Source organism: Staurois parvus, unplaced genomic scaffold (assembly GCF_062004578.1).
Source record: "Staurois parvus isolate SC_StPar_1 unplaced genomic scaffold, SC_StPar_1.0 ptg000761l, whole genome shotgun sequence".
Classification (NCBI taxonomy): Eukaryota; Metazoa; Chordata; class Amphibia; order Anura; family Ranidae; genus Staurois; species Staurois parvus.
In genome coordinates, this window is record NW_028318557.1 from 993,314 (window position 1) to 1,019,770 (window position 26,457).

General features: G+C 43.9%; 1 protein-coding gene across 2 annotated transcripts in view; it reads right to left on the reverse strand.

The window, feature by feature from the left end:
• The window catches only part of FNDC3A (fibronectin type III domain containing 3A), a 341,321-nt gene extending 338,120 nt beyond the window's left edge, over positions 1 to 3,201 (reverse strand). For both annotated transcript variants that reach the window (XM_089654386.1, XM_089654388.1), the window contains exon 1: positions 2,958 to 3,201. The gene's annotated coding sequence lies outside the window, so the exon portion shown is untranslated. The remainder of the gene's footprint in view (positions 1 to 2,957) is intronic.
• Between the last annotated feature and the right edge of the window lie 23,256 nt (positions 3,202 to 26,457).

Genomic DNA, 26,457 nt, shown 5'->3' on the forward strand with positions numbered 1-26,457 from the left:
TCCTCCCAGAACGAAAGAACCACGTTGCACACTCATTGATCGCTCCCAGCACAGTGACCAGGCTGTCAATGTTTATGATCAGAAGCAGATGGTATGTGACTGCTATGACAGCAAGAGTGATTACATGATCAGGAAGTCAGCCTCCCCTTTCCATCTTTTGGGTCCACTTAAAGGGCCAGTGAGAGCCGGAGCCAAAGCCAAAGGGATAAAATGTATTGAAATGCCTTTAGGTGATCTCCAATGTATTGTGGAAGAATGCACCATGTCTACATTTTTATGCAACACGCCGCAACCCTCACCATGACTGCATTGTAGTGTGAATAGGGCTCACAGCAAGCATTTTCTATCCGTTCTTGCAGTGACTGGCACTGATCAATTGCAGAAAAAAATCCAGACACCGCAGATACTGTAGAACTTATACAAGGTGTCATAAAGACTATAGAATTTCAATGCTCCTCCACATGACAAAAGATGGTGCGGGCAACAGATTATTGTATGTGTCAGAAACAGATCTGTGAATCTCTGGCATGAAGAGGGCCGGGACTGAGACTGGCATTTCCATATTGCAGACACTGCACCCTCAGTGCATGTTTAGACCCTTGCTAGCTAAGACCAGGTCTGCTGCACACGCCAACATCCTGGCAAACACTGGCTCGTTCCTGAAGCCATTCAGCTGATAGCTGGAAGATTACCCAACTGGCAATTGAAGGCAAACAAAGAGGCAATCAATGAACTACAAGCTGACAGCCGCTAAGGCGTTCTGGACTTGTAGTTAATTCATTCACAGAACACGGTGAATGAATAATGGGATAATGTGGGCGCTTTATTCAAAAAGTGACAGCTTGTACAGGGAGCTTCTCACCGTACTACTTTCACAGGGAAGGGGGAAATCAAGTGGTGGCTGCAGCATTGGGAACATGTTACATGTTCCACCCTAAAAATGGTGAACTTATCCTTTAAGGCTGCTTTTATACTGTTCCATTGGGGAAAAAATGTATTAAGAATGTATATGCATTTTTTATGGACTTTCTAGGTGCCCTAGCATGCACCTGTGAAACACTGACATGCAATTTTAAAAACGCACCAAAGCACAACTACGGTGCATTTTCCATTTGTTTCAATGGAGAGCTGCGTTTTTGGTGTGGGTTTTAAGTGTACCCAGGACTTTCCAAAACACACCACATCCACAGCACAGTGCTAAGAAGAGTCCCTTAGGATTTGAAGGCAAATATTTTTATTGCATTTTTCTTGCGTTTTTAGCAAAGTAAAACTGCATCAGTGTGAAAGTGCCTTATTGAATGAGCCCTATATTTATGACTGGGGTCACTCTGCTCTGACTGGTCTGTACTGGCAGGCAATGCCATAGACCAGGGGTCTACAAACTTTATATACAAAGGGCCAGTTTACTGTTCTGCAGACTTTGAGGGGGGGGGGGGTCGGACTGTGGACATGGGGAATAGAAAACGTCCCAGTATCGGTGGGAGCAAACAATGCCCCATTTATGGTTTGAATGAGAGGAACTGTGCCCCATCATTTGTGTCATTTGGGAATTCTGCCCCATGATTAGTGTCATTGGGAGGAAATGTGCCCCATCATTGGTGTTTTTGGGCCCAACTGTTGTTGTCATTGGGCAGAACTGTGCCCAATCTTTAGCGTCATCGGGAAGAATTGCACCCCTTCATTGGTGTCAGATAGGGAGAATTTTGCTCCATTGTTGGTGTCAGTGGTTGAAATAGTGCTCCAAGGGCCAGATAAAAGCAAGCAAAGGGCCAAATCTGGCCCCCCAGGTCACAATTTGGAGGCAGCGCCATGGTAGACTCTACCGGGAGGCAGCGCCATGGTAGACTCTACCGGGAGGCAGCGCCATGGTAGACTCTACCGGGAGGCAGCGCCATGCAGACTCTACCGGGAGGCGGCTCTACCGGGAGGCAGCGCCATGCAGACTCTACCGGGAGGCGGCTCTACCGGGAGGCAGCGCCATGCAGACTCTACCGGGAGGCGGCTCTACCGGGAGGCAGCGCCATGCAGACTCTACCGGGAGGCGGCTCTACCGGGAGGCAGCGCCATGCAGACTCTACCGGGAGGCGGCTCTACCGGGAGGCAGCGCCATGCAGACTCTACCGGGAGGCAGCGCCATGCAGACTCTACCGGGAGGCAGCGCCATGCAGACTCTACCGGGAGGCAGCGCCATGCAGACTCTACCGGGAGGCAGCGCCATGCAGACTCTACCGGGAGGCAGCGCCATGCAGACTCTACCGGGAGGCAGCGCCATGCAGACTCTACCGGGAGGCAGCGCCATGCAGACTCTACCGGGAGGCAGCGCCATGCAGACTCTACCGGGAGGCAGCGCCATGCAGACTCTACCGGGAGGCAGCGCCATGCAGACTCTACCGGGAGGCAGCGCCATGCAGACTCTACCGGGAGGCAGCGCCATGCAGACTCTACCGGGAGGCAGCGCCATGCAGACTCTACCGGGAGGCAGCGCCATGCAGACTCTACCGGGAGGCAGCGCCATGCAGACTCTACCGGGAGGCAGCGCCATGCAGACTCTACCGGGAGGCAGCGCCATGCAGACTCTACCGGGAGGCAGCGCCATGCAGACTCTACCGGGAGGCAGCGCCATGCAGACTCTACCGGGAGGCAGCGCCATGCAGACTCTACCGGGAGGCAGCGCCATGCAGACTGTAGCGGGAAGCAGCGCCATACAGACTCTACCGGGAAGCAGCGCCATACAGACTCTACCGGGTGGCACTGCCATATAGGCTGTACCGGGTGGCACTGCCATATAGGCTGTACCGGGAGGCATTGCCATAGACAGCAGTGGACATGGCAAGGCTGAGCACAGGGAAGCACTGACTGTCTATAGAAGTGCCTGATGAACTCCCCTGTCATCTGTCAGTCACACAGGTATGTCAACAAACCTCCCCGCCCCGCCGTGTTCCCTCACAGACACTTACCGCCCGCTCCTCACACCTCCAGCGGCACCTACATGCAGCCCTGCCGCAGCTCCATCCTTGTCCCCTGCACAGCAGGCTCGGCTCCAGGCCGGGGTGGTGTCACAGGTCCAGTCAGTCCGAGTGGAGAATGAGAACACACACAGGAAGCCGGAGGAAGGTAAGAAGAGGTGACAACACAGCTCCTGGTCCCCAGAGACGAGCCACAGACAGCGCACAACGCACTTCTCTGCTACTAGGAGATCCCGTGATGTCAATGCGCACGACGCAGAGATTCCCCGTGACGCTGCGTGCTGGTTCAGCCTCAACACCCACATAGCCTGGGCGTGGCCAATACCCCCGCCTTCTCCGAGCCTAGTGACCTTTTGACAGCAAGGCTGGTTACTAGGAGACGGGTTCGCAGTGGTACCATGGTGCAGGTGGATGGCGCAGCCTCCTTCACCTCTCTGAAGTTTTGGATGTTTGTGAAATAATCTGTGTAGATGAATGAACACAACAATACAGGGCTACACATCTGCAAGACGTCGAATGTTAGGGCCCATTCACACCACATAGAGCTGGATGTAGCTACATGCATTTGTGACTGCATTCATACTACATAGTCCAAAATTCTGATTATCCTATGGGCAGTGTGCACACCACTACTGTGCAATGAAATAAAAGTACAGCATGCTTGCATTTTTCGCAGCACACACAAAAGCCCAATAAAAGAAGGGCGCGACCTCAAAGGATAAATGCAGATGGAAAATGCACATTAACTGCATGTAAATCAGGGTCAGATCTAGCCATTCTGATCTGGGGTGCAGTAAAACAAAATCGGGGCAGAATATCAGCACTGTGTGTGAGTCACTGACAGTCTGTCACAGTGTCATGATCTGGGAAACACTAGTATGTATTAGGCTATCATGAGACAAGGATGATTAAACAGAACATGTGCCCACTTATATCAGATGTCCCTATCACAGTCCCCCTTAACATCACGTGACCCTATGTGAGTTCCTCTTACATCAGATGTCCTCATCACAGTGCTCCCTTACATCTGGGTCCCCATCAAAATCCCCCTTACATATGACCAGCTATCCCCATCAGAGTGCCCCCTTACATCAGGCTCCCTGTCAGGGTGCTCCCTTACATCAGGTGCCCCCATCAGAGTGCCCCCTTACATCAGTATCCCCATCAGAGTGCCCCCTTACATCAGTTGTCCCCATTGGAGTGACTCCTTACATCAGTATCCCCATCAGAGTGCCCCCTTACATCAGGTGCCCCCATCAGAGTGCCCCCTTACATCAGGTGCTCCCGTCAGAGTGCCCCCTTACATCAGTATCCCTATCAGAGTGCCCTCTTACATCAGTTGTCCCCATTGGAGTGTCCCCTTACATCAGGGTCCCCATCAGAGTCCCCCTTACATATGACCAGCTATCCCCATCAGAGTGCCCCCTTACATCAGATGTCTCCATCAGAGTGTCCCCTTACATATGACTAGCTACCCCCATCAGAGTTTCCCCTTACATCAGGTGTCCCCATCAGAGTGCCCCCCTTACATGGATTGTCTCCATATGACTAGCTACCCCCATTAGAGTCCCCCTTACATATGACTAGCTACCCACATCAAAGTGCCCTCTTACATCAGGGTCCCCATCAGCCCCCTTACATCAGGGTCCCCATCAGAGTGCCACCTTACTTTAGGGTCCCTGTCAGGGTACTCCCTTACATCAGGTGTCCACATCAGAGTGCCCCCTTACATCAGGATCCCCATCAGAGTGCCCACATATGACCAGTTTTCCCCATCAGAGTGCCCCCTTACATCAGGTGCCTCCATCAGAGTGTCCCCTTACATATGATTAGCTACCTCCATCAGAGTCCCCCTTACATATGACTAGATACCCCCATCAGAGTGCCTCCTTACATCAGGGTCCCCATCAGAGTGCCACCTTACATCAAGGTCCCTGTTAGGGTGTTCCCTTACATCAGGTATCCACATCAGAGTGCCCCCTTACATCAGGTGTCACCATCAGAGTGCTCCCGTACATCAGGGTCCCCATCAAAGTCCCCCTTACATATGACCAGCTATCCCCATCAGAGTGCCCCCTTACATCAGGTGCCCCCATCAGAGTGCCCCCTTACATCAGTATCCCTATCAGAGTGCCCCCTTACATCAGTTGTCCCCACTGAAGTGTCCCCTTACATCAGGGTCCCCATCAGTGTCCCCCTTACATATGACCAGCTACCCCCATCAGAGTTTCCCCTTACATCAGGTGTCCCCATCAGAGTGCCACCCTTGCATGGATTGTCTCCATATGACTAGCTACCCCCATTAGAGTCCCCCTTACATATGACTAGCTACCCACATCAAAGTGCCCCCTTACATCAGGGTCCCCATCAGAATGCCACCTTACATCAAGGTCCCTGTCAGAGTGCTCCCTTACATCAGGTGTCCACATCAGAGTGCCCCCTTACATCAGGATCCCCATCAGAGTGCCCACATATGACCAGTTATCCCCATCAGAGTGCCCCCTTACATCAGGTGCCTCCATCAGAGTGTCCCCTTACATATGATTAGCTACCTCCATCAGAGTCCCCCTTACATATGACTAGATACCCCCATCAGAGTACCTCCTTACATCAGGGTCCCCATCAGAGTACCACCTTACATCAGGGTCCCTGTTAGGGTGTTCCCTTACATCAGGTATCCACATCAGAGTGCCCCCTTACATCAGGTGTCACCATCAGAGTGCTCCCGTACATCAGGGTCCCCATCAAAGTCCCCCTTACATATGACCAGCTATCCCCATCAGAGTGCCCCCTTACATCAGGTGCCCCCATCAGAGTGCCCCCTTACATCAGTATCCCTATCAGAGTGCCCCCTTACATCAGTTGTCCCCACTGAAGTGTCCCCTTACATCAGGGTCCCCATCAGTGTCCCCCTTACATATGACCAGCTACCCCCATCAGAGTTTCCCCTTACATCAGGTGTCCCCATCAGAGTGCCACCCTTGCATGGATTGTCTCCATATGACTAGCTACCCCCATTAGAGTCCCCCTTACATATGACTAGCTACCCACATCAAAGTGCCCCCTTACATCAGGGTCCCCATCAGAGTGCCACCTTACATCAAGGTCCCTGTCAGAGTGCTCCTTTACATCAGGTGTCCACATCAGAGTGCCCCCTTACATCAGGATCTCCATCAGAGTGCCCACATATGACCAGCTATCCCATCAGAGTGCCCCCTTATATCAGGTGCCTCCATTAGAGTGTCCCCTTACATATGACTAGCTACCCCCATCAGAGTCCCCCTTACATATGACTAGCTACCCCCATGAGAGTGCCCCCTTACATCAGGGTCCCCATCAGAGTGCCACCTTACATCAGGGTCCCTGTTAGGGTGTTCCCTTACATCAGGTATCCACATCAGAGTGCCCCCTTACATCAGGTGTCACCATCAGAGTGCTCCCTTACATCAGGGTCCCCATCAGAGTGCCCCCCTTACCTCAGGGTCCCTATCAGAGTGCCCCCTTACATATGACCAGCTAATTCCATCAGAGTGTCCCCTTACATCTGGTGTCTCCATCAGAGCTTCCCCTTACATCAGGTGTCCCCATCAGAGTGCCCCCCTTACACGGATTGTCCCCATCAGTGTGCCTCCTTACATCAACTGTCTGCATCAGACTGGCTCATGCACTCTCAGAGACCTGAAGAGGCACAGGAAATATCGGGGGGGGGGAGGCACAGCCCTCCCCAGCACCCCTCTAGATCCTGCTCTGATGTAAATATGCTTAAAAATGTACATCAAATGCAAGCACATGTGCAAGACAAAAAAGTGCAGTAAATGTAAAGTTTCTGGTGTGAATGGGCCCTGAGCCGTTGATTTGGGGTTCATTTGCATGGGCAAAAAAAACACTGTGTTTAGATGCGCACAGTTTTGTGCGCATCTAAACGCAGCACAATAGCAATCCATGATCCCATAGACACAGCTGGGCCTATATGGAAAAATGTGCGCTGCATTTAGCTACGCGGAAAAAAAGGGACACCTCTGTCCAGGGCCGCACCGATTTGCAGATTTTATGCGTGAATGCGTCTAAACATATACACGTGTCAATGTGTAGCCATTTATTTGAATAAAAGCAGAATTGTATGTCTAAACACTGTACACATCTCAATGCATCTAAGCACAAGTACTTTAGAGGAGTATTTTCTGCAGGATCTTCTGCCAGCTCTGCCTTCAAGAAGCTACGTTAATACACATACTGTATGCCCGTGTGAATGGACCCTAATGCAGAAAGTTGAAAGTTTAAGGACTCATTCACTATGAAGCACATCCGAGCACACATGCTTTTTTTGTGTGCTCCCTAATTTCAATGTGCTGCCCTATTCATGTAAACATGCAACAAACGTGCCAGCTTAATATTTAAATGAACATCACACCAAAATGCAGGGTACTGCGCAGGGGCGGACTGACCATTTGGAAACTCGGGCACTGCCCGAGGGCCTGGGGTCAATAGGGGGCCCCATGAGATGCCCCTGGTACCTTTTTCATAGGCTTTTTTGAGTTTGAGCAAGGACACAGGGGCCCCATGATCCCCTATTGCCCGGGGGCCCCATGAGTTGTCAGTCCACCGCTGGTACTGCCGTACCATGCAGCTTCACGGACTCAAACACATGTATATTTTCTAGATGTGTGGAGTTGCCATTAAAAATTGTGAATACGGTGAATGTGACCAGCACAATTTACCCAACAAATGTGCTATAAAGCATTCACCACTTTGTGACAGGAGATATTTCTTAATTATGTCCTTAAATACTATAGGATGTCAGAGGCATCTTACCTTAGTTTTGTGAATTCAGTAATTAGCTAACCATCTTTACATATCTGTTCATATCTGATTTAAATTCCTATTAAACATCAAATCACAACTCATAATTAAGAATTCTAAAAATTGTCTGTGTTAGCAGCTATTTAGTTCTTATATAGTCTGCCACTGACAGCATTCTCTCATTGTATACACTGTGATGTAAGTAGTGGACAGGCAAGTCTTCATCCTGAAAAATGAATGCCCAGAATCATATTTTCTGCCATGTCGGTACCCATAACTCTGTATGAACCTGCGAGGGTGTGCACTGTCTTTGAACCTACTACCACCACCAGGAGTTGGATGATAGGAGCTTCCAGAGCTGGAATAAACTACTACGTAATGTAGGTATGCATCTAGGACAGTGTTTCTCAACCTTTTTTCATTCAAGGCACCCTTTAAAATTTTAGGCAATTTCAAGGCACCCTCTAAAATTATGGACAGTCCCGAGGCACCCTCTAAACATATAGACAGTCTTGAGGCAACCCATTCTATAATGTAAAAACGATTCTAATAGTTTACGATAACTCAGAAACATCCACACTTGTAGGACACCCAACATTAGAGGTGATTTATTCTTCCAAATCAAATACGCTTTGGCACACTGGTCCTGACTAGTATTACAGTGTTTCTTTCAGTTTTTCTCCATCACTGAGCTAATGTGACCCCAGCACTGACGAAGAAGGGCAGGGGAGAGTCAAACAAGGATGCTGTGCAGGCAACTGACATCTTCCTTATCAACTGATGTCATTGGTTGTCAGGACACCGATAGCTAGAAGTTCGTAGTGGCACACAACGAAAACCTGTGGCTTTGTGTAACTAAACGGCAGGCTTGTTCCACCTGCTGGCTTGTATACACGTTTTGGGCAACTTTTAGATATTTTGCCAAGGCACCCCTGAAGAAACCTGAAGGTACCCCTTGTTGAGAAAGGCTGCTCTAGGATCTGATCAGTAAAATTGCTGGCATGCTCAGTACAGCCTCTTTTGTTAAAGGTCACCTACTAGGTGCAAATGTTCTAGAGATCTTTGTATGGACCAACCAACCATTAAACATGCAGCATGTTATCTTGATGGCTAGCACTGCTATTTTACAGCAATAGATTACAAAAAAGGAGTGATTTTGCAGTTCTCAAATTTACAACACATCTACAAAATTCTTCATATACAATCAAAATTAAGAAATAGAGTGCAGCGCTAAAGTAATAGAAAACTAATGAATACAGTCTTAGGTGGGCAGGCTCCTTAATTGATATAAGGAGTGCTGATGTGACAGTTCTGTTATGAAATCCAATGCGGTATCCAGTGAAAGAATGGTAAGATTGCCTACTAACCAGAAGCGCAATCAATATGCGCATATAGGAATCCAAGACCAGCTGGAAGTCTGATGTGGGAACGGCCAGGTGGAATGTTGATGTCCTCCAGGGGTCCCTCAATCAAGTATTGGGTACTGGTCTGGTCTATCACCTCTCTCCTCTGGTCTGAATGGAACACCAGGGAGTCCCTCAATCCAGTAGTAGGTGCAGGTCTGGTCTATCACCTCCCTCCTCTGGTCCGAATGGAACGTCTGGGGTCCTGGACTGGGGTTAGATGCTCAGAGCCGAGCGACAAATGTATGGATACCCATAGTGTAGTATGTCAAATATTTATTAAGCGTTAAAATATGTGGTATACATACATAAGTACAGTTGCAAGAAAAAGTATGTGAACCCCTTGGGATTACGTGGAGTTTTGCAAGAATTGGGCATAAAATGTGCTCTGAACATCATCTAAGTCACAACAATAGAAGAACACAGTCTGCTGAACATAATACTACACAAACATTAGATGTTGCCATGGTTTAATTGCACATAACATGTAAACATTCACAGTGCAGGGAGGAAAAAGTATGTGAACCTTTGGACTTAATAACTGGTTGACCCTCCTTTGGCAGCAATAACCTCAACCAAACGTTTCCTGTAGTTGCAGATCAGACCTGCACAACGATCTGGAGTAATTTTGGACCACTCCTCTTCACAAAACTGTTTCAGTGTAGCAATATTCTTGGGATGTCTGGTGTGAATCGCTCTCTTAAGGTCATGCCACAGCATTTCAATTGGGTTGAGGTCAGGACTCTGACTGGGCCACTCCAGAAGGCGTATTCTGTGCTGTTGCAGCCATTGTTTTGTTGAATTACTTGTATGCTTTGGGTCATTGTCCTGTTGCATCACCCATCCTCTGCGGAGCTTCAGTTGGCAGACAGATGGTCATACGTTTTCCTGCAAAATGTCTTGATAAACTCTGGAATTCATTTTCCCATCAATGACAACAATCCGTCCAGGCCCTGAGGCAGCAAAGCAGCCCCAAACCATGATGCTCCCTCCGCCATGTTTTACAGTGGGGATGAGGTTTTGATGTTGGTGTGCTGTGCCTTTTTTTCTCCACACATAGTGTTGTGTGTTCTTCCCAAATAACTCAATCTTGGTTTCATCTGTCCACAGTATATTTTGCCAGTAGTGCTGTGGAACATCCAGGTGCTCTTTTGCAAACTTCAAACGTGCTGCAATATTCTTTTTGGACAGCAATGGCTTCCTCTGTGGTGTCATCCCATGTACTCCATTCTTGTTTAATGTTTTCCTTATTGTAGATGTGTCAACAAAAATGTTAGCATGTGCCAGAGATTTCTGTAGGTCTTTAGCTGACACTCTGGGATTCTTCTTTACCTCATGCAGCATTCTGCGCTGTGCTCTTGCAGTCATTTTTACAGGACGACCCCGCCTAGGGAGAGTAGCAACAGTGCTAAACTTTCTCCATTTGTAGACAGTCTGTCTTACCATGGACACATGAACATCAAGGCTTTTGGAGATACTTTTGTAACCCTTTCCAGCTTCATGCAAGTCAACAATTCTTGATGGTAGGTCTTCTGAGAGCTTTTTTCTGCGAGGCATGGTTCATATCAGACAGTGCTTCTTGAAACCAGTAAACGCAAAACAGGTGTGTGTTTTTTAAGGGCAGGACAGCTGTCAGCAACACATCCAATATCATCACACTGATTGGAGTCAAGGTTGACTCACTCCTGGCTCCAATTAGCTCTGGGAGAAGTCATTAAACTAGGGCCTCACATACTTTTTCCTCCCTGCACTGTGAATGTTTACATGTTATGTGGAATTAAACCATGGCAACATCTAATGTTTGTGTAGTATTATGTTCAGCAGACTGTGTTCTTCTATTGTTGTGACTTAGATGACGTTCAGAGCACATTATATGCCCAATTCATGCAAATCTCCACGTAATCCCAAGGGGTTCACATACTTTTTCTTGCAACTGTATATCAAGGCACAGGGTGATTGTGGATATAGGTAGAAGCACAGTATAAACCGCTGAATACACTGACCAGTATATAAGAGAATGGGTGTCGCCGGACCTCCTTGATCCAGCGGCGTGACCTCAAGGCGTGCAAAGGCTCCTCCTAGACGCGTTTCGTATAACCATACGTCTACTATAGGGGTGATGCTGTGGCCGCCTGACATCAAATTGGTCTATTTATAGGCAGATGCGTGCGCCATCTTGCCTGGGTTCAATGCACCCAGATCTACATGCCATTATTATACAGGTCACTAGTAATATGGCGATCGCGACTCTTGCACATGCGCGTCTGCCGTATCTACGATCTCCAATAATATGGCGATCGGGACACCCGCACATGCGCAGATCTGTGCGCATCGGCCATGTCTATGATCTCCAACAACACGGCGCCCGCAACGCTCGCGCATGCGCAGTGGCGCGAGCCCAGGCAAGATGGCGCAAGCTCATTTGCGCGCGCATCTGCCTATAGACCAATTTGACGTCAGACAGCCACGGCATCACCCTTACAGTAGACGTATGGTTATACGAAACGCGTCTAGGAGGAGCCTTTGCACGCCTTGACGTCAAGCTGCCGGATCAAGGAGGTCCGGCGGCACCCATTCTCTTATATATTGGTCAGTGTATTCAGCGGTTTATACTGCGCTTCTACCTACAGTTGCAAGAAAAAGTATGTGAACCCCTTGGGATTACGTGGAGTTTTGCATGAATTGGGCATAAAATGTGCTCTGAACGTCATCTAAGTCACAACAATAGAAGAACACAGTCTGCTGAACATAATACTACACAAACATTAGATGTTGCCATGGTTTAATTGCACGTAACATGTAAACATTCACAGTGCAGGGAGGAAAAAGTATGTGAGGCCCTAGCTTAATGACTTCTCCCAGAGCTAATTGGAGCCAGGAGTGAGCCAACCTTGACTCCAATCAGTGTGATGATATTGGATGTGTTGCTGACAGCTGTCCTGCCCTTAAAAAACACACACCTGTTTTGGGTTTACTGGTTTCAAGAAGCACTGTCTGATGTGAACCATGCCTCGCAGAAAAGAGCTCTCAAAAAAGACTCTCAGAAGAATTGTTGACTTGCATGAAGCTGGAAAGGGTTACAAAAGTATCTTCAAAAGCCTTGATGTTCATGTGTCCACGGTAAGACAGACTGTCTACAAATGGAGAAAGTTTAGCACTGTTGCTACTCTCCCTAGGCGTGGTCGTCCAGTAAAAATGACTGCAAGAGCACAGCGCAGAATGCTGCATGAGGTAAAGAAGAATCCCAGAGTGTCAGCTAAAGACCTACAGAAATCTCTGGCACATGCTAACATTTTTGTTGACACATCTACAATAAGGAAAACATTAAACAAGAATGGAGTACATGGGAGGACACCACAGAGGAAGCCATTGCTGTGCAAAAAGAATATTGCAGCACGTTTGAAGTTTGCAAAAGAGCACCTGGATGTTCCACAGCACTACTGGCAAAATATACTGTGGACAGATGAAACCAAGATTGAGTTGTTTGGGAAGAACACACAACACTATGTGTGGAGAAAAAAAGGCACAGCACACCAACATCAAAACCTCATCCCCACTGTAAAACATGGCGGAGGGAGCATCATGGTTTGGGGCTGCTTTGCTGCCTCAGGGCCTGGACGGATTGTTGTCATTGATGGGAAAATGAATTCCAGAGTTTATCAAGACATTTTGCAGGAAAACGTACGACCATCTGTCCGCCAACTGAAGCTCCGCAGAGGATGGGTGATGCAACAGGACAATGACCCAAAGCATACAAGTAATTCAACAAAACAATGGCTGCAACAGCACAGAATACGCCTTCTGGAGTGGCCCAGTCAGAGTCCTGACCTCAACCCGATTGAAATGCTGTGGCATGACCTTAAGAGAGCGATTCACACCAGACATCCCAAGAATATTGCTACACTGAAACAGTTTTGTGAAGAGGAGTGGTCCAAAAGTACTCCAGATTGTTGTGCAGGTCTGATCTGCAACTACAGGAAACGTTTGGTTGAGGTTATTGCTGCCAAAAGAGGGTCAACCAGCTATTAAGTTCACAGGTTCACATACTTTTTCCTCCCTGCACTGTGAATGTTTACATGTTATGTGCAATTAAACCATGGCAACATCTAATGTTTGTGTAGTATTATGTTCAGCAGACTGTGTTCTTCTATTGTTGTGACTTAGATGATGTTCAGAGCACATTTTATGCCCAATTCATGCAAAACTCCACGTAATCCCAAGGGGTTCACATACTTTTTCTTGCAACTGTATATCCACAGTCACCCTGTGCCTTGATATAATTATGTATTTATACCACATATTTTAACGCTTAATAAATATTTGACATACTACACTATGGGTATCCATACATTTGTCGCTCGGCTCTGAGCATCTAACCCCAGTCCAGGACCCCAGACAATCCATTCGGACCAGAGGAGTGAGGTGATAGACCAGACCTGCACCCAATACTTGATTGAGGGACCCCTGGAGGACATCAACATTCCACCTGGCCGTTCCCACATCAGACTTCCAGCTGGTCTTGGATTCCTATATGCACATATTGATTACGCTTCTGGTTAGTAGGCAATCTTACCATTCTTTCACTGGATACCGCATTGGATTTCATAACAGAACTGTCACATCAGCACTCCTTATATCAATTAAGGAGCCTGCCCACCTAAGACTGTATTCATTAGTTTTCTATTACTTTAGCGCTCCACTCTATTTCTTTATTTTGCTTGTTATTAAAAGGTATTGTGGTTCCTTTTTTCAGTGCATTTAGCTGCTTACGTGTGCGCTCACTAGGCCTCTACATATTTTGAAAATTCTTCATATATATGAGGGTTCCTAAAAAAGTTTCCTCACTTTTTTTAACATATGTGTATAAAAGTGCGGAAACTTTTTGAAGACTCCTCCTATATATAGCACTATTTGGATGGAGTTTTACTGTATGTTCTACTGTGTTTGTTTAAAATCTTCTCTAGTAGACCACAATGTACTGCAGCTTTTACTCATATATTTTCTGACAATTTTACCAACTCTCAACCTTTTTAACATAGAGGAACCATTGAAGTAGCTTTCAGGTCTGAGGAAATCTCTGCCAAAAATGACAATACCTGCAGGTCACAGTATATTACCCTGGTGGTCAGTGGGAAGAATGCTGCCCATACAGAGAGCAAAAAAAAATCATTGGTGACAATGGTTACTTATCTAGGAGGTAGAAATTGCTTTTTGCTCAAGGAATCCCTAGGATCCTCGGGAGGAACCCTCGGGTTTCACATAACCCTGGTAGAAAAAGGCTGCTTTAGAGCATGCATGGAGCTACTGATTACAGTATTATATTGTGGTCTACACCTAATTTAGTTTTCAGAAACTCTTTACATTGACCTCAAGTCCTTGCCATGGTGCATGTGCCAGTAATGCATATCAGTGATAGGTGTTGCTACATCCTAGCACCCAGAGTACATGCCTTGGGTCTTCTGATGAGTGGCCCAGTTTCCTTTTCTTTACTTGGTGTTGTCATCCTGTCATTAAACATTTGCTGATCTCTGGCTGCAAGTCTTTTTTTTTGTATCTTATAAATCCATTCTCAAGCCATGCCATTGGAAACTGTTTTTTTTATCTTACAGTTATTTAGAAAATGTTCTACATAAGAGAGAAACAACTGTAGAGGAGGGGTGCCAAAGATTGTGCACCCGCAAACTCCAGTGATGAAAATCTAGCCCTGGTCACTCCATGATCTGCAGGTGCAGGTAAGTCTTGCTCATGAGTTGCTGCTGTGCTGAACTTGTGCTTTATACTATAGAAGAGCTTCACCTGATTGGCTTCCATGCACAGCTGCACCAGATTTTGCCCTCTCCAGTTTTAGTAAATCAACCCCACCAGTGCACGGACAAGGTCATCCAGCACACAATGTATAATGTGCAAGCTTAGGGGGTCCTACGCCCAGCAGTCACTCACTTTTCAAAATCACCACCACTATCATTATTCCTGTCAGCCTTGTAACAGAAGGAAGGCGCCCAAATCCCTACAGTAAACCACTGCGCCCAGGGTAGCCGTCTCTCCCACCCACCCCTTGTCCCAGCCCTGAACCCCACTGTCTATCAGTCCTTGAGCTAACAATAAGAGGGAACTTTCACTGAGAGAGGAAAACTAATGAATATAGTAAATGAGCACATTTTGTCTGAATTCAGACATGTATTAAGTCCCTCCGTGTCTCATAGCAGTGGCCTGTGCAGCTTTGGTTGTAGCTACACCATTTTATGTAACAAAGCAACTTACGCTGACTCTGTGTATATTATCACTTTACTGTTATAATTTAGATATATGCAAAAAATATGTTGTAAATGCAACCTATTCCTAAAGTAACCCTGTCACAAAAACATTTGCTAAATTTCCTCTTGCTTATGAAAAAGGCAGTAAATATTCAGTTTTCTTGGTGCACGTCATCAAACTTCTCTCCAATTAGTCCCCTGAAGTCTGCTGGAAACCCAACACTTCCTGGGAGTGTTGATTTCCTGTGATCCTAACAGCTCTCAGTGGTTCCTCCCTCTGACCTCCTATAACTGTAGAAGAGGGTGATGACATGAGGTTGGAGGTAAAAATTTGTGACAGCTGCAGGAGACCACGGAGTTCGACATTACCTGAAGTGTTGGTTTCCAAATATACTTTGGGGAACCACTTCTAGTGACTGGAATCGGGTTTGGCAGCTTAGGCACCAAGAAAATATTCACCACCAGGAAGGATCACGTGACAGTCGATTTAGGTACTTTTTCTGGGTTTTTAAATATTTTTGTAAGCAAAATGTGGACTGGGTAGGTGTGGATGAGGAGACAACATATTTTGTTATCCCAAAGTTGAACTTTGAAACAGAGAAAATGTTAGATAATGTTTTACAAGCAAATCATACAGTGCAGGTATGTATTGTATGACTTGAGTATACTGAAAACATCAAAAAATGTCAAAACATGCTATATTACATTGTGTTCATGTACATTTGTTTTCTATAGACTGAAAAAATCCTGGTTGATCCTGTTGTCCACTGTCCCTCCCTCCTTGTCTATATCCCCGCTGCAGCCAGAGATTGTGTAGACCAGCTGTTGACATCTACTGAACATGCTCCAGTTTTAGTTCCATTCTAAGCTGTTACCGGTAATTTCCTCTTTTCTTATCTGTGCAGCCCATGTGACTATAGAGTCACACATGTGGGTTTATACATAGTGGTAAATTACACTCCTTTACCCCCCCTCCTCCTCCATGTATTCATATTGCTAAACACTTTGGGGGCAGCATATAGGATGGTGATTGATGAAGGTTTCATCTTCCTGTAAGTCCCAGCACATACATACCATAAACACAGGCTGGAGGGGTGTGACATAGCCTGTGATTGGCAGGACCTCCTCTAGATATCTTTACAGTCTGATCAATGTGAAAGTTTTTATCAGTCAACTTAAACTCCATCTATACCATGTTATTGCAAAAAATAATTTGCTTTGAAATCTAATTTCGTATGAAGCTTAAAAACACTTTTTCTCATGTCATGTGAATTGAACAGCACCAATCAGTGTTGTGCAGACACAGATTCATCAGCAGAGGACTAATAACTCCTCAACTTTCCCTGACCTGGGAAACGTCATGTGACCTCTTAACAGTAATAATTAAAAAAGGTACGCAAATACTTTTTTTTTTTATATTAAATTAAATACATTATCGTTTTCTTTATACATAAATAGAAGGGATGATGGCAATGTAACATTGTATTTTTAGTATAACTGTGACATAATATTCAGTGTAACAATCTAATTTTCTGTTAGCATTTTTCCTGGATAAATTGTGTCTGTCTGTTGCTTTATGGCACAGCAAACCCATTTATGTCTGTGATACGTGAGAATCGGCCTACACTGCAGGTATATTACCTTCAGGCAGAACATTTCTTGTAGAAAGACAGGCCCTGTGCCAATTCCTTCAGCTGAACTTGGACACTTGCATGGCAATTAGCTTTTATATACTAGGTTATTAAAATAATACAACATGCAATTATATAGAAACATTAAAGTCATGTCATGTCATTGTGATTAAGACCTGTTTTCAGATTTGGCTGATAGTAGGAGTTGGTTTTGCAACTTTTAAATTTTGTAACAGTTTTGAAGATTATAATGTCCCATGTGGTTTACATAACAACACACATTCCCAGGTCTAGGTGACATGATCCCTCCACCTTTTAAAAGTTTAAAGGCCAGCTACAGTAAAAAAAAATTGTTTTCTTGTAACTGTATGGGGTTAATACCTGATAGTAAACAGTATGTGAATTCTCTTTTTATTTCACAACTTTTTTGTTTGTCTTCTCCTTTCTATGAAGACTAGGTTGTTCTGCAAAAGTGTCAGTTACAGTGGTTGGGACAAACTGTGTAACACCATCAGCGGTACTTACAACAGTCAGACTTTAATCATGTGGTTCAAACTTTTTTACATTTTAATATTTGGGCACCTGTCCAGACATCCAGCGGTGTCCACACCCCGAGCCGATTCTTCAATTGGCTTTTGGGTGCTGGCACTGCCACCTTGACTAAGGGAAATGGCAGAAAAGACTTGCGGTTTCACAGCGCAAAGCGTTCTGTGACCAAACATCCGGCTCAGTGCGCCTGTCAAACTAGATACCTGCTCCCTCCTTCCCCCCAAAAAGGTGCCAAATGTGGTAAAGTAGGGAGGGAGGAGGCAGATAAGCAAAGCTTCCTTTTTTGGCTGGAACTTTAATTTGTTAGTCACTTACCTATCTATGCAGATATAAATACAAAAATGATTGAAGCTTTGCAATTATAACACATAGTTAAATCAGAATTAATCCACCCAAAATGTAATAAATTCCAGATCACCATTTCTTAGATATGGTGGGTGCATTATTTTATTTTTTTTAGGCTACCAGTAGGGAGGCTGCCAGTAGGGGGTCAATTAGACATTTGTCTCAATCCTTTAACTGCTACTTTGTGTTGACAGCATGGTCTGTTAAAGTAAGTAAAAAAATTTCAAACTTATGACTCATTCAAATGGACTATTAAACCAAGCCTGCCCTCCACACAGAGCTACTGGTAGATATTTTGGGCTCCTAAGCCTGCCATGCTAACACAGACATAATTGTTTGTCAAAGTTTGACATGCAGGCAGGAGCGGGTGCAGGAGAGGCTCTGTGTTCAGATCCAGGTGCCCACACCTGCCTGCATGTCAAACATGTTTTGTGTCCATACCAGCAATCCGTGTGCATCCACTTCTATAGGCTGCCTGCATGTAGCTCTGAGGTGGATGCACATGCAACTACCAGTTGCTCTGCAAGGCAGGCTTAGGAACCCATCTACATGAGCCCTAAATCTGTTATTTTTTTACTTCCTTTACCAGACCAAAAAGGGGTCTAAAATACCCTCGATGTCTCATTAAAGACAATCTGTCTTAAAATATTATATGACATATATGACTTTATATCCCCTATATAAGTGTTTCTCAACCTTTTTTCATTTAAAGCACCCTTTAAAATTATGGACAGTCCTGAGGCACCCTTAAAAATTACAGACAGTCTTGAGGCACCCCATTTTGGAATGGGGTACCTCAAGACTTTCCATCATTTTAAAAGGGCACCCCATTCTACAATGTGAAAAACTATTCTAATAGTTTTATATAATGCAGCAACATCCACGCATGTAGGACATTCAACCATAGAGGTGATTTATTCTTCCAAAGCAAATACACTTTTGCACACTGGTACTGAGTAGTATTTTTTATAGTAGTTTTTAACCATCAATGAGTTAATGTGACCCCAGCACTGATGGAGAGGGGCAGGTGAGGGTCAAAGAAGGATACTGTGCAGCCAGCTGACATGCTCCTTATGAAGTGATGATGTTGTTGGTTGTGAGGACGCTGGTGGCTAGAAGGTCATAATGGTGCATGATGGAAACCTGTGGCTTTGTGTAACTAAAACGCAAGCTTGTTCCACCCGATAGCTTGTATACAACTTTTTGGGTGCTTGGCATGTATCTATTATTACATGGTGATAGTTCTCTCCCTTTGAACACAGTTCAGTGTACATTGTGGACAGTCAGGTAAGAAACTTTAAAGGGTAAGTTCACCTTTTGTAACATGTTACATGTTCCACCCATATTTTTGGGGTAATGTAACATGTTACTTTGGAGTAGTCCCAGAAACCTCCCCCCCCCTTACCTCCCCTGTGACAGCGAGCGGGGGATACTGCACCCGCTGTCACAATTTAAAAACAGCAAGGCTGTGCAGGGCTCCACCCACACAGCCACACCATTCATTCAGAGAGTTCTGTGAATGAATGAACTACAAGTCCCATCTGCCATCACAGCAGACGACTTGTAGTTCTCAATGAACTGTGAGGGCACTGGTGAGGATCCTCATAGTTCATTGATTCTTCCTGCACTTCAGTCACTATCTGCCCAGACAGGAGGTACAGGCAGACAGCTGTACTGAGTGTCTGCAGGATCCTAGCATTGCACCCTCAATCCACTGATTGCGGGAGAAGTTATCTGTAAAAAATTAATAAATGCGCATTTTTTTATCTGAAGATGTGCATTTATTATTATTATTTATTTATTTATTTACAAAAGGTGAACTTAGCCTTTAATGCAGAAGAGAAATACCACGCCTCTTCTGCATAAAAAAACCTGCCTGTTTGCAATTTATTTTTAAATTATGGTTAAAATATCAGTTTTGGTTGGAGATTGATCTATAAACTCCATCTTGTTATTTCCTATTAATTTTTCTATATGTTTTTTATTTTTCCCAGTTTGATTCACTTTTTTTTATCCATTGTAGTCCCATTTATTCTCTTAAAAAAGGAAAACAATTCTAGTTCAAACAAGGGTTTTTAAATATACAGTTTGTGAATTTGCTGTGACTATGAACACATTTACTTTAAACATCATAATACCTAAATGATCAATCCACCATTTATGACAGTATTATAGTTACAGGAAAAAGAGCATTGTTTATGAGGCAGGGTTGTAAGAAAACCTTCACAGATATAAAGGATGTGAATAACACCCTGTAGGCCTGAGCTCTTGACGTCATTTGACAGAAGACAATTTTAGTCTAGTGAGCTGCATATCTTCCACCTGGATGGCAATGAAGAACACCTACGTGTACAAGCTGGGGGCCCTCCCATAATTCCTCAGATAAAAATCAGGCAAGCAGTATGTTTCTGTACAATTAACTGGCCACAAGTACAAGGTAGAATCTGTTTTAAAAGAGTTTTACATAAATAACAAGGACAACAAATAAACAACAAATAAAGATAAAGCATATAGAAAAAAATGTGCACTCACCCTAAACCAGTGTTTCTCAACTCCAGTCCTCATGGACCCCCAACAGGTCATGTTTTCAGGATTTCCATTATTTTGCGCAGGTGATTTGATCAGTTTCACTGCCTTAGTAATTACCACAGCTGTTTCATCTGAGGGAAATCCTGAAAACATGACCTGTTGGGGGTCCATGAGGACTGGAGTTGAGAAACACTGCCCTAAACCCACTCAAGCCAAGCTGCCATATAAATATCTGAATGATATTTAAAAATGTATAGGCGCCACACAGAAATACGCAAAAATAAATATATAAAAAAAGCTAACAATTCATACCATAACAAATAATCTATACAAATAGATGCACTTCTTTTTATTTGTATAGACTGTTGTTATGGTAAGATATCTTATTTTTCTTTTTTTTGGGTAGCTCTGTATGTTTGTTAAATAAAAACAATAGAGATAGTCAACAGTACATCAATAGCCCATATGCAATATATTCATATTATCAATTAGCTACTGTGTTAACAACTCCATGACAAAGGTCAAAACAAAACTTAATACCTGAAAACAGTTTTGCAAATTCGACATATGTATCTTGCGACTTTAACATATGTAACTTTTCATTTTTTTTCTTCAGGAAAATTTGGACCTTCATTTGGTTATAAATGTTAATAAATATCTGCTGTTTTTTATTATCAAAGAAAAATTGGCCAAAAATATTATATATTTTTAAAAATGTTAGTGGTTTATTTTTTTAAATTTTAGTGGTAATTTTATTTCCATTACCATGACCCACTGCCAAAAAGCAACCCACAATAAATTCTTCTACTTATGATAATCACAGCAATACCAGAGGTGTGTACGTTATTTGTTGTCTGTACTTGTAGCAGGGCCCAGACACAATAGCGTGGAATTTTTTTTAATGCAACCTAAAACACGCTGACACTAACTGACTCTGATACTAAATAAAAAAGTTTTTAAATCGTACCTATAGCACATTGGCCCTGACCATAATTCTAATACTGACCGGGATCAAACACTGATCTAGCTATGCTATCCTTAAAGGGTAACTCCACTTTCGTGGGAAAAAATTAGCAAATTAAAAAAAAACTAATATAGAGTAAACAATTGTGACATGGTTCATATTGTAATTGAATGTTATTCAAAAATACATTTCCTTTTCAATCTGCAGCCCTGTAATCTTCTGTAAAATGCAATGCAATATTGCAACCTGGAGACATTCACATGGTGTACAGAATGCCCCCCAAAAAGGTCATTTCCTGCTTGAGTGATTGGCTTACTGATTTTCCCAGAAGTCTGCACTAAGTCAGATTTTGAGCATCTCCTGCAACAAAAATGGCATTTTTGTTGAGATAATCCCAAAGGGAAATCACGTCTAAGGCTGGCCATACATTATACAATGTTCTTGAGAATTTAGATTGACCAAAAACCATATAATATGAGGTCAAACCTAAACAACACTTTCAATTGTATCCAATTAGGCAGGCCCTTGCACTACATAGTTGAAGGTAAATCTACAGGAAATTGGGCAGAAATTGAACAGAAAATTGTAAGAAAATTGTTTAGTGTATGGCCAGCCTAAAGGGATGCAGACCCTGCCACTTCCCTCAGTAGAGCCCTGCAGGTGATTAACCAGTTCCGCACCGCCCTATAGCAGAAAGCACCTAGGCATGCAGACTGCTTCTATAAACATTTGTACATTTCCCTGTTCCCCAGTGCTCACACTCAAATGCAAATGTGCACATAGGACCCGCACGCATATGTAAACGGAAATCGCACCACACATGTGAGGTATCGCTGCAAAAGTCAGAGTGAGCAATGACCTCCTATGTAACTTTAAACTGGTAACCTATAAATGCTTTTAAAGCGTGGAGGTTTGGAGATTTTTAGGTACCGTAATTTGGCGCCGTTCAACGGGCGGATGCAATTTCAAAGCATGACATCTATTTACTCAGCATAACATCATCTTTTATATTCAACCAAACAATTGAGTATTATATTGTGTTTTTGTGCATTAAAATCCATTAAAGTGTATTTTTTCCCCAAAAATTGTTTGAAAAACTGCTGTGCAAATATTGTGTGACATAAAAATATGCAATGCCAACTATGTTATTTTCTAGGGCCTCTTCTAAAACAAAAATATAATGTTTGGGGGTTCTAAGTAATTTTCTAGCAAAATAATTATGTTTTTTACATGTAGGAGAGGAATGTCAGAATTGGCCCAGACTGGAAGTGGTTGATAAGCTGTCTCTGCTCTCCTGTAGTTTAAGTCCCCGGTCACACTGGGTGCGACTTGCCATGCGATTTGCCATGCAAGCTGTAAATCGCATGTCAAGTCGCACCCTATTGTCCAAAATTAAAACGGTCATATTGGTGCCAATTCCAACTTGGTCGGAGCCACACTGATTTCTAAAGTAGTGCATGCACTACTTCAGGTGCTACTTGCATTGGCATATGTGTTTTACAAGCCACAGATGTCTTGCAAGTCGCACCTCAAGTTGAAATGACACCTGACTTTGAAATCGTGCAACTTTGCTGGAAGTCGCACGATTTCAAAGTTGGATCGGTGTGAACGGGGTGGTAGAGGTTCATCTTTGAGGGCAAGCATTGAGTTTGGATAGTCATGTGGTGAAGGAGGTGGAGGAACCAGGTGGTGCTTAGAAGAAATTCACAGTATTCACACTATGGATGCAATTTGATCACAGGTGTTTTATAAACTGAAGGACTTTAATTGTCTTATTTTTTTTGCATTTGGTATTTTTATTGCATTTGTCATAATTTAATGTGCACTGAGGGTCACTTTGATATATATTGATAATTCTTGCACTTGATATATAAATATATCACAATAGGAATTTATATATATCTTGGAGGGAGTGATATGCAATTTTAAGTTTTCTTGTAGCAGAGTGCAAAGGTATAGAGAAAGCAAGGGAAATGCATGAAAGAAAATAGGAGTTAGTCCCCTTTCACATGGGGTGGACTCCAGCTGCAATCCGCTTGCTCAGAAGGTGATCTGTCTACTGATCCCCACTGAGCAGGCGGCTGGCTGGTCTGTGTCTTCTCTGCTAATGCAGAGCGGACACAGACACAGCCCGCTCTCCTCTATTAGAGGTCGGATGTAAATAGACTGCCTATCTGTTTACACCTGACTGCCATCCAATCAGATCAGCTGAACAGAACGGGAACAGATCCTCATCCGTCTATTTTTAGCAGATAGGATTGGATGTTGGTGGGTGTAAATGGACACTTGTCCGTTTACACCCGCTGCTCCATAGCGGAGATGTAGGTTCCAATTGGGTCCATCTGAAAAACGGACAGGTGGACCCAATCAGAACATTTGTGTGAAAGGGACCTAAAGAGGAAGCATAGAGACGAGAAAGAGAAAAGTATTACTTTTAATCCATTTCCAAATAAGTCATTTCCATCTGCTCCTATGCAATTATATTCCTTCTAAAGAGTAGGTATTTGCATGTCTATTGCGTATAGGGAAAGTGTATTCAGGGCTGACATTCTGCATTATTCATGTGTAACACAGGTGTGTGATCTGCTTATTGTTGAACAAGTGACGATAACAATATCTCAGTTACCCACCAATGCTTAAGGAACTATGGAGAGTGTTAATGCTGCTCTATGAGATGGCTGTGACTTCATCAACACTGGAAGTGTTCTATTTACATCCCTTATTTATCCCTTTGTTGTGTATCAGGCTCTTCAGTGAACAACATAACAATTATAGGAGTGGACTTGAGTCTCTGATGATAAGAAAGAAAAACATGATAATAACACCCTTTCCTCAGTCTAAAAATATCCTTCTTTTAACTTTTAAAGTACGCAGAATTTAAGTGGAGAATGGCGTAAGTGCATTTTGTTCTCTTGCAAGATCAATTGCTCAATTTTATTTAGTGTTCCTATGTATATATGTATGATTCATAGTGCTATGTCATACATTAAACAAGTGTCTGAAACTCAACTTCACTTTTTATTCTCTTTACAAGTTGTATGTAGCATATCTCTTTTATATTTGAAGGATACTTTAAAGTAAACCTGTCCTGAGGGAAACATGGTAAAATGATTGTTAAGTTCCAGACAAGAAGTTATACCAATCTGTGAAATGCTAGTGCTGTTCAGCAAACACTGCAACTATGTTAAAAATGTAAATGTTTACTCACAATATAATCTTTGTAATGCGCTGCAACTAGAATACACAAAACACCTCAGAGGTTCCCCAGAAACATAAATAAGGATTTTTTAGTTAGCTGTAAAATTGTTTTCTTGAAGTACAGTACAGGCCACAGGCCCCTTTAATAATAGACCCCGGGTTGTATGCAGTCACCTTCAGGAGATTGGATACCTGGAAACAGAATTGTGGGACAATCAAAATACCCTCTGCCACTCCAAGCAATCCTCAGTTTTGTAGCAAGCACTATGACCAGGAAGAGGGATGGTCTGTCTTTTCCTCTACTGCACTCCAAGAAAAGGATTTTAAAAGTAAGTCAATTGTCTTATTTCTTAAAGTAGAACTATAGACAAAACTTTTTTTTTCACTTTGGATATAGTGAGGGAGGGTTATAACCCCTGTCAAATTTTTTTCACCATCTGGGCCCCATTGCAGAGATTTACCTTCACTTCATGTCCCATGGCCAAACAGGAACTGAGAGGAAACCCTTGCAAAAAAGGGAATTCCTTGGGAACTCCCAGGTCATCAGAACTACTGTCACCATTGGAAGACTTCCCCTCTATTACTTTTCTGGGGACAACTCAAAATATGGGATTTTCTTTTACTTTCACTTTCAATTATAATGGTAAACAGGACAAATAGAGAGCATAAATCTCCTTAACAGGGACACAGACAGCTATAAAAACTGACAGCGGTTCCAGTCCCTCTCCACTCTATCCAAAACTTAAAAAAAAGTTTTGCCTTTAGTTATACTTTAGTTATACAGTACAGGATACAGGCTTCTTTGATCGAAGAACATCCTTAAAAAATATAACAGAGGGGTGGGCAACACATCAACAATGCCAACAGGCCCAAAAGCAATGGGAATCAGGTCCCAAACTCAAAGAGTGGTTTTAAGCACCTTGTGGCTGAAGCAGGCATCAAAGTTCCAAATTCTCCTGGCTCAGTTTGGGGCCCCCAGGTTCACCAGAACACCTTCCACTTTGATCCTGCAAAGCAGCTAAGAATCTGCACCAGATCGAAGGGATCAAGATGGAGGATCAAGATAGAGGGTGTTCCAATGCAGACTTCTGGAGGTTGAGGATCCACCCAAAGTTCTTAAGTGTCTTCATCATCCTCTGGATGAGGTCCTGGGGGAAGTGTTCCTTCAAGAGGAGATTGTACAGGTACCCCACAATACACATTCCCTAAGAAAGCAGCAGCACAAGAGCCAGGGCCACAACCTTGGCGACTACTTTGGGACTGTGGACAGGACAAAGGGAAGAGCCACAAACTGGAAATGCTGCTCAACCATAGTGAAGCACAGAAACTACTAATGCAGAGGAAAAATGGTGACATCTAAATATGAATCCTTTATCTCTATCACTGCCCATAACACCTTTTGTTGCAATCCCTCCCACCCTCAGCAGAGTGCCTTGTTCTGTAGCAGAACTGTCGGAACTGTTCTGTGCTCACAGAATTAAACTGGAAAGCCTCAACATATCATCTCCATATCATGTAAGATGGGCATGCTGGAAGCCATTTGGTTTCTGAACAAAGACATTAACATCAGTCATTCTCAGTTACTTACAGCATACCTTGGTTGTAAATTTGGGGGGGGGGGGGGGGTTATGGTGGTACCAGACAGCCAAGAGATAAGGACTGACCATGGTGTGTATCAGACAGCCACGAGATAGGGACTGACCATGGTACCAATTTGCAAGATTAATTGAGAAGTCCATGTCTCCATTGAACAAAGGACAAAGACTGTTCATGATGGGTTTTTTTTCCATGAACATCTGGAAAAGATTTCATATTAAT